At 37.3% G+C, this 19,471-nt stretch overlaps 1 long non-coding RNA gene across 1 annotated transcript; it reads left to right on the top strand.

Moving 5' to 3' along the window:
* Nucleotides 1-14,848: 14,848 nt before the first annotated feature.
* Nucleotides 14,849-18,752, top strand: LOC142829451 (uncharacterized). The gene is made up of 2 exons (XR_012903867.2): nucleotides 14,849-15,247; nucleotides 17,183-18,752. It is a non-coding gene; the product is annotated as an uncharacterized LOC142829451 (long non-coding RNA).
* The last annotated feature ends 719 nt before the right edge of the window (nucleotides 18,753-19,471 follow it).

Here is a 19,471-nt window from a genome sequence, read left to right as displayed (position 1 = left end):
CTAATAAATGGAGTTCTTTCCCCTAGATAGGTATCCTGAGTTTGAGAGGATACCATGAGATCATTTGGAAGGAGGGACCCAACTATGAGGGTCATTTCCGTCTGATACAGTTGAGTGTTCTCCTTCTCTGAGACAGAAAAAGAGGCTGTCAAACTTGGGATGGGACAGTTCTATGGTGCCTGGAAAGTCTCATCTATGTACCACTCTGTCTCTGTCAGCTCCTCCAGTTCAGGCACTCTAGTTTCCTAAGTTTGTACACAGTCTCTGAAGGCCAGGAGCTTTTTGCACTGAATATACACATAATTTACCTGCCCATAGAGCAGGAAATCATATATGCTGCATTTAGTACAATAAACCGGATAGCCCTCTTTCTGTTGCTGGACTTCTGCCTGCATTGTCTTTAATTTGGCAGTTAATTCCTTTGTTGAAGCTTTATTGTTGTCAGAGGGTATTTTTTGGCTTTAAGTTTAAAGAGTGTTAAGTGTATCTAGCCAGCCACTCTCCTTCTAAATTCTCTCGCAACACTCTCCTATTAATTGCTCCTCTTTGCTAGCTCCTCTGGGCACTTGAGGCATATCTACACTAAGAAAATATTTCAAAATAACAAATCCCAAAATAACAATTTTGAAATAACATTTCCACACTACGGGGAAGCCTCAAATATAGTTCGAGGCAGGCTCCATTAATGTGGATGCACTACCTCGAAATAAGGGTAGGCTTAGAAGAGAGCTTCTTAAAGCCCTGGACTTCCTGAAGAACCCTGCCCCCTGGTTAAGGGTTGATGGGTGCTAAAGGGCTTAGGGATCAAAGCCTCATTAGGAAGCTCTCAGTCTTGCCTTTTAGGCTGCTATGCCTAGCACACAATCCCCAAACAAACTGACCACATGGTATATTTCAGTCATGCAGCAAGACCACCACCAACATTCACATACACACTACAGACAACAAACTTACTCCAAGGGTCATATAACTGCTCCTTTTTCACCTGGAGAACCCAGTTAACCCTGTTCCTGTTAGTCTAATTCATACCTGGCTATGCTAACTCCCAAGGAGCTCTTATGGCAGCTTGGGTGTTGCTAGCAGAGCTCTGAACTTTTCCCTGTTTTAACATCCATGCTCATCACATGCTCTGCAGGGCACAGTAATGAGGTCTAGAGCTGACCATACTTGATCTATGAAGACTCACGATTCCAGCCAAATTGTTAGGCCAGTTTTACAAGCCTCTTTGCATGGCTGCAACAGTGCAAATGGGTCTTGTCCAAGGCCATGATCTGTTCCTTAAGAAGTTTACATTCTGAGCTAAATGCAGGCAATCTCCTCACTGATGCCAGACCTGGCACAAAGGTATTTCAGTGTTGAGTACCTCCATCTCCTATTCACGTCACATGAACCCTTGAGTTCTCAGTTTCTTCAAAAAAATCAGGTTGTATGGTTTTGCTTTAAGTGAAAGATTGATAAAAATATGCCACAGCCTTGAAACTGACAGTTAGGATATGTGTTTGGCATGTACTTCTTTATTAGCTGTTGCTAAAATATTTTCTGATTTTATTCACAGTTAGACTTATTATTTGTTTTGCCAACTGTTATACAATCCTATTTAGTTAGGGAGGCATTGAACTTCAATTGTAGTTTATTTCTTACATAATACTTAATTATAAAGCCTGAAAGTTTTATTTTATATAATATAAATTTGAGGTTTACCATGGAAATTTTATTCTGATTAATCTCAAATTAGACATAATTGAATATAACATGCCAGTAAAAAGATAATACTGAGAAAATTAATGTGAGTTGGGCCCAGAGTCAAGGAGGAGGTTGGGTTGGATTGCCTTTGGGAGTTTGCAGTGTTTTTGTTGATCCCAAACTTTCCACCACCATGAAAGCCCATCTCTTTAACACCAGTGTCCTTCTGGTAATGCTGTACGGCTGCGAAACCTGGAACAAAATGTTTACAGAAGAATGAAAGCTGAAAACTACCCAAAGAGCAATGGAAAGATGCATGGTCGGTGTAAATAGGTTACAGCACGTTACTACTTATGATTTGTGTGCAAGAAGCGGTGTCAACGATATCATTCAAGTTATGTATGATTGGAAAAGGAGATGGGCTGGCTGTAACGAGACAGAGACAACATACAGACAGTACATATACTCCATTAGTATCCATGAAATGTAAAAAGAACAAGAGGAAGGCTTTCAGCATGTTGGGTGGAACCTTTATGGAGGATTCATGGAAGGACATGGACAAGAATCGCCCAACACAGGACGGCGTGGGAAAGTTGCAATATGCATTGGTGGTGAGACTATCCATATCGATGAAATCATGGCTCTTCCAAGTAGGTATGTTTCAGCAGTTTTTATATGCTACTTTGTGGTGTCAGATGTTAAATATGGCAATAATCAAAAATAGGAAATTTAGAAAAGCAGCTAGGGGGACATTTTAACTGAATTACAATATATTTCTAGAGAAGATGTAGATGGAAACTACAAATTTTTAGTCAATTGTTGAAAGCCCTTACAATATCCCCCTTTAATTGTAGTGCTTTGAATGATGCCATCTACCATTCAGTGAGATAGTCATTTGACAAACAGGCTTCCAATGAATAGTTACATTTTTGTGAACTGCCAAGAGAGGGTTTACTGCAGAAGTAAACATGGTTCCTGCTCCAATGAACGTAAAACCTTAGGACTATATAAAGCTTTTCAGATCCCCTCCCACACAGAATTGCCCCTGACTTTGCAGAAAAAGAGTGAGATATATCTATGCCACCATTCCCCTTGTACTCAGACCTTATGAAAGTAGCTCTACAAGGACAAGAATCCATGTGCATGAGAACACACATCATATTTATCCCCCTTGTCCCTGACAACGCTGTGGCTCCAATACTTACAAAGTTATTACAGCCAGCAAGTCAGATCCTCCAGTGTGTTAAGGCTGATGTGTGCACAAAACAGCCATAAAGCTGACACAAATGGCCACTTGAGGTTGGCCGCAGTTCAGGAGCCCGAGGCTTTATTAACTTTCCTATGGAATCAGGTGCATGCTGTGGATTTCCACATCAGGGTATTTTCCAGGGGCAGCTGCAGGTGCCTCGAGCTGCCTTAACTGTGCAGGTAAACATTTGTTCCCTATGGTGAGTGAAAGTCTGTTGTCTAGCTCAATGTTTCTTCACTTACGAGATATATTTTCTCAAAAAAGAAAAACAATCCAAAAAGCTAAAGTAGATAAAAAAAAAGACTCACAAGCCAATGCAGACATGAAATTAGTTTTAGGAAACAGCTTTAAGTCCATACTGAGTTCATGGTCTCAAAACCGCACCACACGTCAGTGGGAGACAGGACAGGTCTCATATGTCTGTCACAGGAACATTATGTTCTAATGTTAAAACTGTTTGGTCAGTCTACATTATCATGTTTCTATCTCCTGAGAGAGGGAAGTTCTTTCACTAAACGCTTATGATAGATCCTTTTCTTCATTTTCAAGTCAATAGTACAGCCTTGATTTCCTAGTCCCTTCCAGTCCAAAATGGTACCTTTGGTATCAGCACATCCATTAGCTTCAAAAATATAAATTTCTGGTCAGCTTAATTGTGGAAAATTTGTTTTCTCCTATGTTGTGTTGATTGTGAATTAAGTGGATACATTTGGGTACACTAAAAAGAAGGAACTTAATAGGCAAGCATCAGAAAGGTAAAGTTTATGATACTGTATGTTTTTATTTATTTTACTGTGAGCTTGCTAGCTAGAGGAATACTTTATTGTACATCTCGCCTACTTCTACAAAATGACAGATTTTGCCCTTTTTATAGCACAGTACATTTTGCATTAATTGACAGGATTTAATATAAAATTTAAACTGTAGTATTCAAGTAGTTTTTAGGTATATAATCTATTGAATTCACTGAGTAACCAGTTTTAATTAAAATGCTGTCAAAAATCTTCATAATAACTTGACTGCTGCTTTATATTATTCAACAGTAACATGTGAAAGAAACATACTTTCCTTTATAATTCTAATGAGGTAGTATTTTAAATTAGTATATTATTTAAATGTGTAAATTGCAAATTGACAACATCTGGCACTTTAATGAAGGATGATATGACATTGATTATAAGATCAAGGTTATAGAGTTTGATGACGACTGTTCTTCATACAGTATAAAAATAGCAGCGATTAATCCAAAACTGCAAATTACTACACTTCGATGCCCTTTGAACTTTGAAATGGGAAAACTCATAGTATATACTTAATTGGTGCACAGCAGTAACTTTGAAATGAATTAAGATAGAAAATATACCAAAAATTGTAACTGTATACAGCATTTGATGATCTGCTCACACAGCTGTACCTTTACTTTATATGCAAAATTAGTATAAACTTTTTAAAAAGAAATGATTGGCCACAAGCACAAATTTCCATTTTTCTCCATCATTAGGATTCACAGAAAGTCTTCCTGATAAATTTAGTTTGTTATGAGCTAATTATATTAACATTGGCATAAATTAATATGCTTTATAAATAACACTGTGGGACTCAGAAGGGAGAGATTAGTAGTTTATTTTCAGATCCACACACATTTCTCTAGCTAAGCAAGAGTTCATATGTGACTGATTATGATGAGATTGAAAAATATAGTTGTATGACTACTTAAGTTACCTTTTTGTGAGTGTAGCTAGCTGGTAAAAATTTAGGATCAACTGAAGGTGGGAGGGAAAACAAACATTCCACATCCTGCTGTTGGTATTTACCTAGAGAAAAAACATAGCCATAGTTAAAAAAGCCCATCTAGTTATCTAAGGCTATTTTATGTGTTATAGGTTAGTTTACAAGGGAAATATAGAAATATAAATGTTACTGTTCTCATTAGGGTTACATTATCTGTTGTGCAAAGTGTTTAATAGGATGTTATTTCCCCCCCCCCCCGATAATTATATACAAGAGTATATCTTATCAACTGTTTAAAAATACCTCATCTATTTAGCTACTTCAATTAAATGTAAATATTAAAAATTAATCCAAAGGTTATGGCAAATGCAGCAAATCAGCATGGTTACTTAAATATATACAGTAAATGATGTCACGCTGTTGCCAATCTATCCATGTAGTTGTGGAATTTCAAGAGTTTTGAAGTTTTTTTTCAATGTACTGCCTTTAAGTGCAATGGGGAAGTCAGATTAAACAAAAAGCAAAATGCAAGAAAGACAGACAAAGCAGTGGATGCAATTCACAAGTTTGAAAAACAGTTGTTGATAGATTCAGTTCCAATCAATTGTCATTAAAGATGGTTAAGAAATATAATTGAATAAAGTTTGGTCCTTAATTCAAGACATACTAGACAACCCAGTTTCATGTCATAGCTATCTTTATTGTAGGCTGCTCCACTGGTACCCTTGAGGTATGTGTTTGCTGTGGACAGGAAAATAATGTAACATGTAAAGGACATTGGGTAGAAAAATGGAAAGGTGAATGTAGGGACACAAAGGAAAGGCATGTGAGTGTAGAATGATGGGAAATCTAATTATGAACACTAACATTGTTATATCTGAAAGATGTATGGTAGTCAATAATTGGTATGGCACTGTATAACTGTTACATTGACATTATAAAATAAAATAAAAAATGAAATTAAGGGAGTTGCAAGGTTCCACAAACATAAATCCTACTACATTCTTTCCACTGCCAATATCTGAACTCAAATCATAACTCCAATATATACAGTAATAATTGGGGAAAATTTTACACATAATATTTGATAACATGTAACATTTGGCAAATTGATGTCTCAGAACCCTGCTTTTGAAAAGTAGGGTGGAAAATTAAATAGAAAAATAAAAGTCTCTGAAAAAATAAAAGAGCAGCTAAGAAAAGTATTGTGGAGTAAACAAAATAGAAAGCAAAACTCGATTGTGATTCACAAAACTGACAAACAATACTAAGAATTTAGTAACTACAAGCAACACAGGATCCATCATAGCCTTATTCCCAATTTGCTTATTTGGTACAGGGCACATTTATTCTGGAATTATTACTTCCATGTGTGGTGTTAAGTAGTAATAGCTATTCATCTTTGAAGAAACACCCCCACTTTAATGCATATTAAACAGTAGACAAGCTGTAAGAATAAGATGACACAAGAGGTTCAAATCCAGTTACAAAAATCTCTAACTCACTTTAAAAGCTCAATGGCTGCCACAACTCTAGCAAGTAATCTACTGGGGATGAAGTTTCTCACATTACAATAACTCCTCAAATATTAACTATATTACTCTGCATAGTGGTAGTGTTGTTTTGCAGAATGGTCACTATACTTGAGGTAAGCTAGGCTAGGCAAACTCAAGTGGATTAGCTCAAATGTTGCAGCAGGTCTATATGGACTCTCTGCTCAGAACCTATGCTACCAGCACTCCTAGCTATCTTCGAGACACCACTAACTTCCTGAGGAAACTATGGTGCATCAGTGATCTTCCTGAAAACACCATCCTGGCCAACATGGATATAGAAGCTCTCTACACCAATATTCCACACAATGATGCATTACAAGCTATCAGGAACAGTATCTCTGATGATGCCACTGCAGACCTGGTGGCTGAGCTGTGTGAATGTTCTCACCCACAACTATTTCCAATTTGGGGACAATGTATGCCTTCACATCAGTGGCACTTCTATGGATACCTACATGGCCCCACAGTGTGCCAATATACTTATGTCTCAGAAGAGTAGCTGTATTAGTCTGTAACTTTAAAAATAATGAGTAGTCCTGTGGCACCTTATAGACTAACAAATGCCTTAGCAACTTTCCTCTACTTGCACTATATTGATGACATCTTCATGTGGATCCATGGAAGGAGGCCCTTGAAGAATTCCACCAGGATTTCAACAATTTCCATCCCACCATCAATCTCAGCCTGGAATAATCCATCCTACAGAGAGATTTTCTGTACACCACGGTACAAATAAATGACGATCATATAGACACCATCATATGCCAGAGACCTATGGACCGCTATTCTTACCTACATGCCTTTAGCTTCCATCCAGGACAAATCACACAATCTGTTGTCTACAGAGACAAAAACCTACAAGATCTTCACTGGGGAAGTAAAGAAAGAGATTGACAGAGCCAGATGAGTACCCAGAAGTCACCTACTAAAGGACAGGACCAACAAGGAAAATAATAGAACACCACTGGTCATCACCTACAGCCCCCAGTAAAAAACCTCCAGCGCATCATTGAGAGTCTGCAATCTATCCTGGAAAATTATTCCTCACTCTCACAGATATTGGGAGATAGGCCAGTCCTCACCTACAGACAAGTTCTCAACCTGAAGCAAATAGCAGCAACCTCAAACTACACTACAGAAACGCTTACCCATGAACATACCCCCTACAACAAACTCTGTTGCCAACTCTGTCTACATATCTATACAAGCAACATCATCAGAGGACCTAACCACATAAACCACACCATCAGGGGCTTATCTACTGAACAGCATCCACACCACTAACATGATATATGCCCTCAAGTGTCAACAATGCCTCTCTGGTAAAACCAAACCAGACAGTCTCTGCAACAAAGGATAAAAGGACACAAATTAGACATCAAGAAAGGTAACACATATAAACCAGTAGAATACTTTAACATCCCTGGATACCAGTAGTTAATTTAAATGTAGCCATTCTTATATAAAAAATCTTCAAAACCAGATCAGAACTGCAATTTATTTGCAAATTTAATACAATCAAATTAGGACTAATAAGGATTTAGATTGGGTATCTCACTACTTGATAATTAACACCCTTCATTTGTTATACATGTGTGTGCGTGTGTGTATGTGTGTATACAACAGGAAGTAGTGCTAGTGAACCAGTATACTGCACAACAGCTTGACTGTGTATCATTGGAAATGCCACCTTTGGATGAGATGTAAAAAATGTGGTCCTTACTTGCCATTAAAGATTCTATCCACTTTTCAAAGGACTGTTAATCCAGGTTCTGGGCCAAATTCCAATGCAAGTAATTACATTCTGCCTAACTAAATTCCCCCTATAGTTTCAATTAGGAAAGTTGTTATTCACTCCATCTCCAAAAATTGTGTGGCGTAGTTAGTACAGAATATTTACTCGGTTTCTGCCCAGATGCTGACACATTTCATGGCAGAGTTTATCCCCATATTCAAATTTTCTAATAGGCTTTAAGTAAAGTATTCAAATTTAATTATGATTATTTTATTTTGCAGCATAGTTTTTTAATTGGAATAACTAAAAAATGGCTACAGTTCAAAGCTTGAAACCTTGCTTATAAATAGCCCTCAGTGATAAGGGCTTGCTTCATTAAGTGTGAAAGAAATTTGGTGCTGATTTAACAAAGTTATGACTGTTTGTTTGAAATTTGCATATTGAACACTTAGTGGAATATTTGCTCCAATTCTACAAATGCTTCTGCAAAAAAAACCTACTCTCCTGTTTAAATTTAAGCAAACACATAAATATTTGCATGATCAAGGCCTTAATGTGCTGCATGTGTTTTGTTGCGATGTACACAGTATTTAAAATAGGTGCAAGCAGCCTCTGGACATTGCCCAACTGGTAGCTCTTAGGAGATCTTCCTTTCCAGAGTGAGCAAGTTACCTTTACTTGTCTCTCCTCTTGCATGTTTTGTTTTGCTTTTCCTACTTACCCAACTCCTACCATATAGGAATGGAAGACCATAAATACAGTGAGAAAATAAGTGTATATCCCTAATATCCAAATGCTCTAATATCCTTTTAAGATCCCTTTCTACTTGTAATACTACCAGAAAGTGCACAACATCTCAACTCACTAGATATATATTAATTCATAATGACTTCCAGTGAGACTGAATTCTAGTAAAACTCATGTGCTGTATAACCATCTTCAGTAGAACACAAAAATTTGGGGATACAATAAATCAGCTTACACAACTTCTGTTGTTTCTGTCACTTGAATCATCTACTGGAGTATGAAAGAAGCATGCTTAAATAAATGTTAAATGTTGCCAAACTGAAAAGCAACTTCATTTATACTGATTTAAGACAATGATTTTTGTAAAAAAAAACGCTCCATTTTTCATGTTGTCAACATTTGTTAATTGAAACAAACCTGAATCTAAAATGAAAATTAACAAAATGAACAATATAGGCACCAAGCTGTGTGGCAGTCAATCCCACTACTAAAATGATAGATAGATAGATAGATAGATAGATAGATAGATAGATAGATAGATAGATAGATAGATAGATAGATAGATAGATAGATAGATAGATAGATAGATAGCAAACTTGATTGGTTATGTGGAATTTCACATTTTAAAAAGCTCAACACATGAACCTAAAATACAGAAATAAAGTTCCTTGTGAGAATGATCATGTAACATTAAAACAAAAGCAAACAAAAAATACATGGCTACCCCAAATGTGATAATAGGTAATTATTGGGAAGAAAGACTCAAGACTCGTTGGATTAGTAAAATTACTTAGGAAAAAGCATTTACTCCTCTCAGCTTCCTTTACTTCAACTTCACCTACAATGCCCTTTACAACTATTGGATTTAAGTGTCTTATAAGAGTCACCAAATGAACTTGTCCATGTCTTGAACTACAGCTGAGTTCACTGAGTCTGGAAGCTCCACACCATTCTCTTGCTGTGATTTATGAACATTTCATGGAAAGGGTCCATCTTACTGAGGTTAGAAACAAACGTTTCAACACAGAGTAAGTTTCTGTATTGAAATATGTCATGACTAAATTTTCCATGTGGTGCTAGTTACAGAACTTAAATTGAGATTTACAACTTATTCCATTGACATTGCCCTGACCAGCGTCAAACTCTTTGCATTGTAATTATATCCCAACATTAGCAAATGTTACCACAGTACAGCAACAAATTTAGAGGGGTTTTTTTTTCAAACACTCTTTTTCCTTTTGTAGTAAATTAATTAATTAAATAAATAAAATCAACCAGAAGGTTCTAGGGATTTTAGCTTATTTCAAGTCATTTTCAAAATAGCTTATTTCAAAATTTGGCACTGACTACACAGCATTTATTTTGAAATAAATCGCTATTCTGAAGTATCCCTTACTCCTGATGGATTGAGGTTTACAGAGATGTCGGAATAGCAGGTCCATTATATTTTGAAATAAAGGGCACACTCAAAAGACACAGAATAGCTATTTTGGGATATTTCTGGTGTCCCGAAAAAGCACTGCAGTGTAAACGTAGCCTGAGTTGTAAGGTCATTGCCCTGAACTTCTGACTATTTCTTCCATTTCAGAGAACTATGGGTACGTCTAGACTACAGGCTTTTGTCGACAGAAGTTTTGTCGACAGATACTGTCGACAAAGCTTCTGTCGACAAAGAGCGTCTAGACTACATTCAGTTCTGTCGACAAAGCAAGTTGCTTTGTCGACAAAACCCTGTAGTCTAGAAACAACCCTAGATGCAATAACACCTTCTGTTGACAGAACTCTGTCGACAAAAGGCATTATGCCTCGTAAAATGAGGTTTACCAGCGTTGACAGAACTGCTGAGTTCTGTTGACATTATGTCGACAGAACTCAGCGGTAATGTAGACGCAGGTATAGTTTTGTCGAAAAAAAGTCCACTTTTGTCGACAAAACTCTGTAGTCTAGACACACCCTATGAAACAAAAAATCACCTTAAAACATACTTTTAAATACAGTAAATATTTTGCATACCTTAAAAATGGAGGGAGGGGGACTTTCTGCTGAAACTTTCCAAATACTTCTTCAACCTAGTATTCCTCATAAAAGAATGTTATCTCTGGCCTGAGAACAGTTTCATCTGGAAGGAATTTCAGGAGAGTTGTTATAAAAGCTTAAATGTCTCAGCCAATATGAGAGAACTTTATACCAGTACTTCAATGTTGATAGTTGTTGCAGTTCTGGCAAAATAAATCATAATTGGCTTGTTTATCTAGCTAAGCTTTAAGTTGTGTGGAGACTGTGCCTTATCCATTCAGGTCAGACCATGATGCTGCCTGGGCTTTCCCTTTTTGGTCTTCCCAAAAATTTACCCAGCATCTCTACTGACACCCTTCTTGAGGTCTAGGTTATTAATAAAATGTCACAACTCAAGTGACAATATAAACCAACATAAGTTTCCCCCTTGCACGGCAGGATGGCATATCATTTTTTCCCAAAAAAACCAGGCCATTCTGCTTTGTATTCTGCTTTTTAAAATATAAATATTTTCTGTTGCTCTTTTGCAGTTTTATGTGAACATTTTGAATGCATTCTGGAAAGATAATTATATGCAAACTATGGCACAGACTATACTGGAAACAGAAAATTGTACAGTCCAAAGTTGTTGCTCCATAGTCTCTGAAGAAGGCAATTTTCTTCAGTCTAAACATTCGCTTTCCATCTTTTTTCCTGCTTCTTATTTGTTTGATACAATTAAAAGTAATAGTAATTATGAAATTTTGTGTTGGGTCTCTGTCTCTAGGTTTCTCTCCAGCCATACCATAGAAGCTGTTCTCCTACATATAATTAATGACATCTCTTTTCTGTTAATGAGTAGGGAGAAAAGGAAACTTCATTCTTTTAAAACTCTGGGACCCTGTCATGAACTTGAGGGTTAGCCAGCAGCCTGAAGACTAAGGAGTTAACTGTACGTAAGCCAGGTAGCAGTCAGCCAATAAAAATGCAGATAGGGATTTCAAACTGAGACAAAGGAATTTTTAGGTTTTTCCCTCCTTTGTCTCTGGGCAGTTTCTCTCCAGATACTGAGGGAGACAGACATGTCTCTCTCTCTCCAAGAAAAGACTCTTCATTATCTGTAAGTAGGGTAAAGTTTAGATAAATCCATTAGGTTTTATTGTTTTATGGTTTGAGAATGGGAATCGTATGTCTGTGCATTTAGGTTTTCCCCTACTTTGTAACTAAGCTTTTGGCCCATGGAAGGTCCCCCATGAGTATATTAATTGGTGACTTTCCCATCTAGTCATTATGCTTGTAACAGATGTATTGTGGTGATAAAACTTCTTTCTCTTTCTTTTTTATTAACCTGGAATTGGGTATTTTTTTTGTGTCCTGGTTTTGCTTTAGGGCTGAGATTTCCCAAGTGATCTCTTCCCTGGTTTTCTTACATTACTTGAGTGGTGGCAGCAGATTTTTATCCCCAAAATCTAGGTTTTTAAGATTTTTGGGGAGCTTTATACCAAAGCCTGGAAAGATAAGGGTACTTTTGTAAGCCCCCACATCTGACATTCGGCATGCCAGAGTGGGGATTTGGTCTTGACAGACCCCATCATAGCTACCACATATCTGTTTCCTCCTTATCAGTTTTATTTCTATATCACAAACTGCTTTTTCTCTGTTTTTTTGATTCTGGTGCTTTTTTTGAACTGTTACATTTTTGTTATGACTCAAAAGATTTTATTTTAGGTACTTTCCACTTTTTTATCTACATTTTCCATTATCATTTTTTCACTACCTTTAACCTCTCATTGCCACTTTTCAGTAGAAGTACATGTTGATTGATTAATTTCCCTAAGTGAAGGTATCGGCCAATAAAAATCAAAATTTCTTCATTAATAGGTATAATCAAGAAATATCAATAATTAAGTTCCAAATACATTCACAATGTAGTTTCAATATCTAATTTCCTTTGGTCAAGACTCCAGCACGGAGTCTGCTTATAAGCAGAGAATAGCCGGAGAACACGAAACTAAGAGCCTGCCAGGGTGTACATCAGCTCATCTAGACATTTGTCTAGTTTTACAACAGGCTACGTAACAAGTACTGGCAAAGTCAGTACAAACTAAAATGTTTCACCAAAGAATTAATGCCCACAAATCAGATGTCAGACATCTTCACAAAGAAAAAACAGTTGCCTTTCATGTCAACCTACCTGGACATAGTTTTAATAACCTTACTACATGCATCTTACGTCAAAGAAACTTTAACACCAGATTACAGAGGGAAACTTCAGAACTTTCTTTCATGCTTAAATTTGACACTTTACGAATGGGCCTTAACAAAGATGCTAATTACCTTAACCATTGCAAAGATAGCTTTCCCATTTATCACCTCTGATTAGCCATTCATTGACTCATAAAGAGCTATTCCCTCCCTCCCTCTCCCTTATCCCACCTTCTGTACTAAATCTGATTTGTCAGTTTAATAATGTATTCACTTTTTTCATTGTATTCCTTTGGTATATATGGTCATGCCAATTCTCTTCCAGAATATGATCTGAAGAAGTGGGTCAGGCCCATGAAAGCTTATCAGCTATTAAACCATCTTGTTAGTCTTTGAAGTGCTACATAGTCTGATCTTGCTAAAACAAAAGGAAAAACTAACACGGCTACCTCTCTATTACTATACAGGCAATGGCTTATTTATACTGATATAAATACTAACCACTGAAATGGAAATACAATATTAATATTACAATTGATGCATTCTATCATATGATAAAATCAGTATTTTTTAGTAATAGTGTGCTATGTCACTTTTGTATTTTTATACCTGTAAGCAAGTAGTTTAAAGTGAGATGAAATCTGAGCAGGGGGTACACAGGACAAATCCAATTCCTGAAAGGGGTAGAGTAATCTGGAAAGATCAAGAGCCACAGCCTTAGTCCATAAGCAGTCCCAATGGTTTCATTTGGGATAAGTGCAGAATGAGATACAATACAAGCTAAAATAGGCCTGCTTGAATGGAATTAGCCCAATCTTAAATGTATTCAATACCTCAAGATCCAGTGACTTTCTTTTTTGAACAAGTAGATGTCATAAAGAATATTTCATAACACTCCTACAGAGAATGAAATGGAGCAGCCAGCCTAGAAATTGATAACATATCAATTAATAAGAGGTTATTAAAAAGTATAATGTGAGATGATATCTGAAACATGTGGAGTGCCTTTTGGAATTCTACAGTTGATTAATAAGATTTTTTAATTAATATAATTCAGTATTAGCAATTTATGCTTTTGCATTAAGGAATGATCTGATTGATAATGGGTAAAATCAGCTTTCAGTTATATTGGTCTAGATCTGAAAGAATTCCATTGACTTGTCATTTTAATAAGAGTACGTCTTGTAGTATATGTGCATTTATAGATTTTGTTAATGATGCATAATGACGTTCACGGTGCATTTTAGTGCATAGAATTCTACACACATCAAATCAGTTTTCTCACTCTAAATCACAAGAGCTGGTTGTCAACACTGGTGTCCAAGTACTGGGTATGCAGTAAGCCTTAATGTCGATGCTGAATGGAGGAGGAGGAAGAGATGGAGGATGTATCTTCTCCCAGCAACACTATCCATAGTTTCATTTCTCCCAGATTCCAAAGGCTTAATGAACCTTCATCTCCTACCTTCCTCTAACCTTGTTTTTTATTAATAGTTCTTTGCAATTGCTGTACAAATGCTTCCTTAGCTGATAGTGTTGCAGACAAATTAATTGCAGTTCATCTAAGGACTTTTTAGACATGATTCTTACATACATTAAGGCCCCTTTAAATTCTTACTTCAAATGTGAATTATGCCATTTGTCTTTGGAGGGCCAAGAGGCTTGGCCCAGCACTTTCTTTCTTCAACATACAAATACTAAATCCCCTAGTCCCTCTCTCTCAGCTTTTTTTAATAACATTAGCAAGCTCCACACAAACACTCCCTCAGCTGTATTGATTGTAAACCAAACAAGTTTATTAACCAAACATAACACCACAGAATTTTAAAAAGGCTTTAGCTCCTTAGCATTATCTGGAGCCCAATTGAGAAGCAGCTCTATAAACAAGACCCTCAGCTGTATTGATTTTAAAGTAAACAAGAGTGTGGAATAGGGAGGAGAGCCAAGTGGAGGTGTGTAAGAGACAGCCAGATTACTGGGTCTTGTTGCACAAACTGCTTTTAGTATTGCTGTCCCTAACTAACCCCTGCTCACAGGAGAGTGGAATATGGGACATGTGAGGCTGTTGCTACCTCATTTGGAGAAACTCACTCTCTGGGTACTGATACGAAGACTATCCATGGTGCCACTGCCTCCCTCCCAGTCTCCGTTGGCAAGGGAAAGGGAAAACACACAGCTGCTGTTGCTGCTGATAGTATAGGGTAGGGTGCAAGTTGGAGGGAGGGAGGGCATTTCAAACAGCTCCTCCTGGAGCTCCTCAGCTGTGACATGGCAAGATTCTGTGTTCTCATGAGGGAGAGTACAGGCAACAAGTAGATGGATCCACTGGGGGAAAAGCATCAAATGGTATTCTTCCTCTCTCATTTGAAAGTAATCCATGTGGGGAATTGGGGAAGCTGATTGTTGGGACAGTCAGGATGTGGTTTTGCAAATCCTTCTTCTGCAGCTGTAGCAGGATCTAGTATTGCTGGGGAGAAGAATGGGTACAGGAGCAGCCAGGGGCCATAGAGGCAATATCTCCTTTCATGCTGTGAGTGGCTTCAATCTAGCCCTGTTGGATACACTAAGTGATAGCCTCTGAGATGGGTCAATTGTGGGACAAGTATTTCTTCATGTTGAGGAGGATGATATCCTGTTTCTTCAAGACTTTGGAGTGGAAGAGGACTACACTACTGAGGAAGTTGTAGGAGAGAGAGCCTTCTTCTCTCCTCACTCCAGATTAAAGAGGAGACTCGGCCGGGAAGATCTTGGTGGACAGGAACTGAGATCTCAGTTCCTAACCATTCATTGAGGGCTTTGGCAAACAACAGATTCAGGGAGCACATCCCATTTGCTAGGAGATATCTATAGGTGATGCTGAACCATCTCTGGAAATTTGGCTTCTTACACCTATAGATCTAGTCAAGAATTCAGTTGCCCAAAAGATATTCAGGATGTAGGAGTCCTGCCTTTTAGAGTAAACAGAATTTAGTGCTCTAGATGGGCTCCAGACTCTGTTGTCCATACCTAAGCATCAGATCATGAGTTGTGGTATCTCTGGCATACTGTGGGTCAGCTTACCTGGTCTGTCCATTTGGTATAAGCTAGTAGATTGTTGGCCTCATATAGAAATTTAATAGGGGGAGAGGCTCTGCAAAAGGTGGTACAGATGCAACAGGAACAAAATGGATTTGGGGAACCCTAAAGCCATAGAAATTCTTAAATTCTCTGCCAAGGATATGGAGTTGTGAGATGAACTCCATTGTATTTAAGGGAGCTTTCATTTTGGCCTGCTATGTTGTTTTCATTATTAGTGAGCTGGTGCCTCAGGCAGCCATGAACAAGTTCAGGCATGTATTTGAATTATTAAATGTATGGTTATCACCAAATGCAGCATTGTTGTGCTTAACAGAGCAGCCTGAAAAAAGTAACTCTGCAGTGTTTTAAGAGTGTTGGGATTGATCCTACTTTGGGTCTCTTCCAGCCCTAGGATTCTATGATTCTAATGTGTGAATAAATGCCTGTGCCCTTTCCTAGTTATATGGAGTAATAGGGAAGGTAATTTTATGATCAGCTCTCTGACCTAATAAGAAAAGCTTTGGACTACCATACGCTGCACCAGGCTAACTTTGGTGCACATGCTTTCACATCCAGGGGTTTTGAATCATAGAAGATTCAGATTATTGGAAGCTGCAGATTGAAATGTTAATGGACTTGTGTCCACCTGAGAATAAAGCTTACTGGGCTAGGCACGAAGTGCAAATAACCCTTGTTGTTTCTGATTCATAGGGATATTAATCACATTGTATGCTGCATCTGATATTAAATATTGGACCAGGCAGCAGATGTGTACCCAGGATATGATGAACACAGAGGGCTTCCATGTATGTTACTTGCTGATACTTCTGGTGCTAGGTGTCCTGTGTGAATAGAGTCTAAAAGGACTAGCCACCAGAGGTAAATGAGACCTAGAATTGTATAGTTGCACCTTGTGCTCATGGGGTGAGGGAGGTACTTGAAGTCTTTGAGAAGTGAAGTTTCTTTCTCTCAGCCTTGTGGCCTCTGTCACTCCACTCCCTTGTGATGGGAGATGAAAAAGTTTCAGAAATAAACTGAGTCTATGGGGTAGATCAGGGTATACCCTCAGCTATTGTTTGGCTCATGGACAAAGCCCTGTAATCCACAATTAAATGCTTGACACATAAAAGGTTGGGTGAGCAATTACTGTATAATTACTGAAGTTGCAATCTGCTTTTTAAACTTGATGTGTCCATCAGTCATTCACCTGCTTGTTTTCTATAGGTATGGGAAGAAAGATCCTTTCACGGAGCAATGTGCTGTCCAGTACTGGCTCTATCTATTTTGGTTCTCATCATAGATTTGTAGGTGTTAACACATCTATTAATTAAATCAAACATGATTGTCCTGTTTAAATCAATGTTTCATCACCATATCTGAAGCTATGGATATTGCTACTTACCTGTACCTCAGATGTGTGTGTTCTAGGGGTAACAACAACAAGGAGGTTTACATCTATTCTAGCCAATCTGTGTTTGATGGTCTCACTCTTAACAATGGCCCATGGAAGAATCTCATTCTACCCAGACATATCTTCCTGTGGATGCCTTCTTATGGACATGGACTATTGCTAACCCTATGAGTCATTGACTCATTTGAAGACATGTGATGTGCTCATTTGACTCTGGATACCATCTTGTTCCAGTGACTTTCGACAAACTGGGCTATGCTTTGTTTGAAAGAGAATTTCCAGGTACACAGAAAAGAGTATAAAAGATCCCTGGAATTACTCTATTTTGCCTCTTTTCTGTTCTGATTCTCTGGATTATGGACTTACAACGAAAGGAGCATCTTGAACTATGGACTGAGGACCTTCCACATTTTTGGAATTTACCAGAGACACTTTACAAGGTACCTATCTATAACATTACTACTACAAACCTGATAAAAGGACATTGCAATTATTATAGGTATGTGATCTTTTAACCATTCTAACACTCTTTTTTAATTAATACATTTTAGATTTTAGTTACTAAAGGATTGGCAGCAGAATGATTATTCAGTAAGATCTGAGTTATATATTGACCTGGCTAAGTGGCACATCTCCTGAGACTGGAAGGACTCATATTTAATTAAATTGGTTTTTCAGTAACTACTCATTGTAGACTCCAGTCACTGCTGAAAAAGACTTCATTTTTGACTTCTTGTTAACAAGTGTGGTGTGACCGAAGTTCACTTTTGTTACTGCCTTGGTATGTCTAATAACCACCATTTTGGAGAGAGTCTGCCCTATTTCTCAGCAATTTGGCAGTCTGGCATTCTCTGCTTTGACACACCAAAGCACAATGACATATGGTCAGTGTTTGAGGCACTCCCATGAGAGATCCATATTTAAATGGTAGGTGCCTAAATAATTATGTGGATTCCACTTGTCAGGAGGTGCTTAGGTATTGGGTACTGCAACACCAAAGGACTTTTGTGATCTGTTCTCAACTGCTTGTTACTACAGGGAATGTGGATTTGAAATGCTCTCAAAGACTCTTTCTCTTCATGTCTTCACATTTCCAGCTCCTGGCAATCTTAATCTTCTCTATCAGTGTAAGGTAGCTATCAGAGTCATGGAGCTGTCACAACTGAATGTGGACTACATAAAGCAGATGAGAAAAATAATCTCAGCACTACCAAGCGTTAAAACATAAAAAACAACCCCAGTACCCAGAGAACTGCTCATCATTAATCCACGGAGTTAAAAAAAAACGTTTAATGAATATATCTTAAAAGCAAATGGAGACTACCTGTTTTGCCATACCGTTTATATGAATGCTATGATATAAAATAAAGTTGCATGTGTGTGTGTGTGTGTGTGTGTGTGTGTTTATATCTAGTAAAAAAGATAATATAACTACAAATTCAAGGCATCATTCTCAGGATGTAAATTGACATTTTTTCAATGGAAGTTAATAGTATTATAACAATTTATTGAAGCTGGAGAGCTGGCCCACAAGATCCAATTACATTGTCACCGGTATATAAACATAAAGGATAAACTCTAATATTTGTACAGCTAGTTTTCTAAATGCAAACTTCTTAAGGGCTTTTTTTAAAAAGTATCTTTAATTAGCTATAAGTTTGTAAGAGCTTTGAAGAGATAAAACATTCTGTGTCCTTACTTCAGAATGACCTGAAAGTGTGAAGAAATAAATTCTGTGTATTTTATAATGCTATTAGCATTTTAAGTAACTTATTCTCTACATGGGTAATTATAAAGAAGTACAGGTTGGTTAATTATATATATTTGATTAAAAGTGGGTATTTTCAGGGAAGACTAATATTAAGAGAAGATAGTATGGATTTTTTTGGGAATTCATTTGCTAAATTTTGACCTCTGTTCTATGATTAATTAAAATATAGTATTGAGAAAGTAAAAGAGGTAGAATAAATGAGAATGTTAGATATTTCCTGTCCGAGCAAAGATATAATATGCAATTCAAAAGCCTAACTTAGTTCCCTAATAGATTTGTAATAGGAATTTAAAGAGAGAATTTTACTTTTCTTTCTCACTTAAGCTGCAAA

Source organism: Pelodiscus sinensis, chromosome 4 (assembly GCF_052426305.1).
Source record: "Pelodiscus sinensis isolate ZL-2025 chromosome 4, ASM5242630v1, whole genome shotgun sequence".
In the NCBI taxonomy this organism is placed as follows: Eukaryota; Metazoa; Chordata; order Testudines; family Trionychidae; genus Pelodiscus; species Pelodiscus sinensis.
This window is presented reverse-complemented; position numbering and strand designations above follow the sequence as displayed.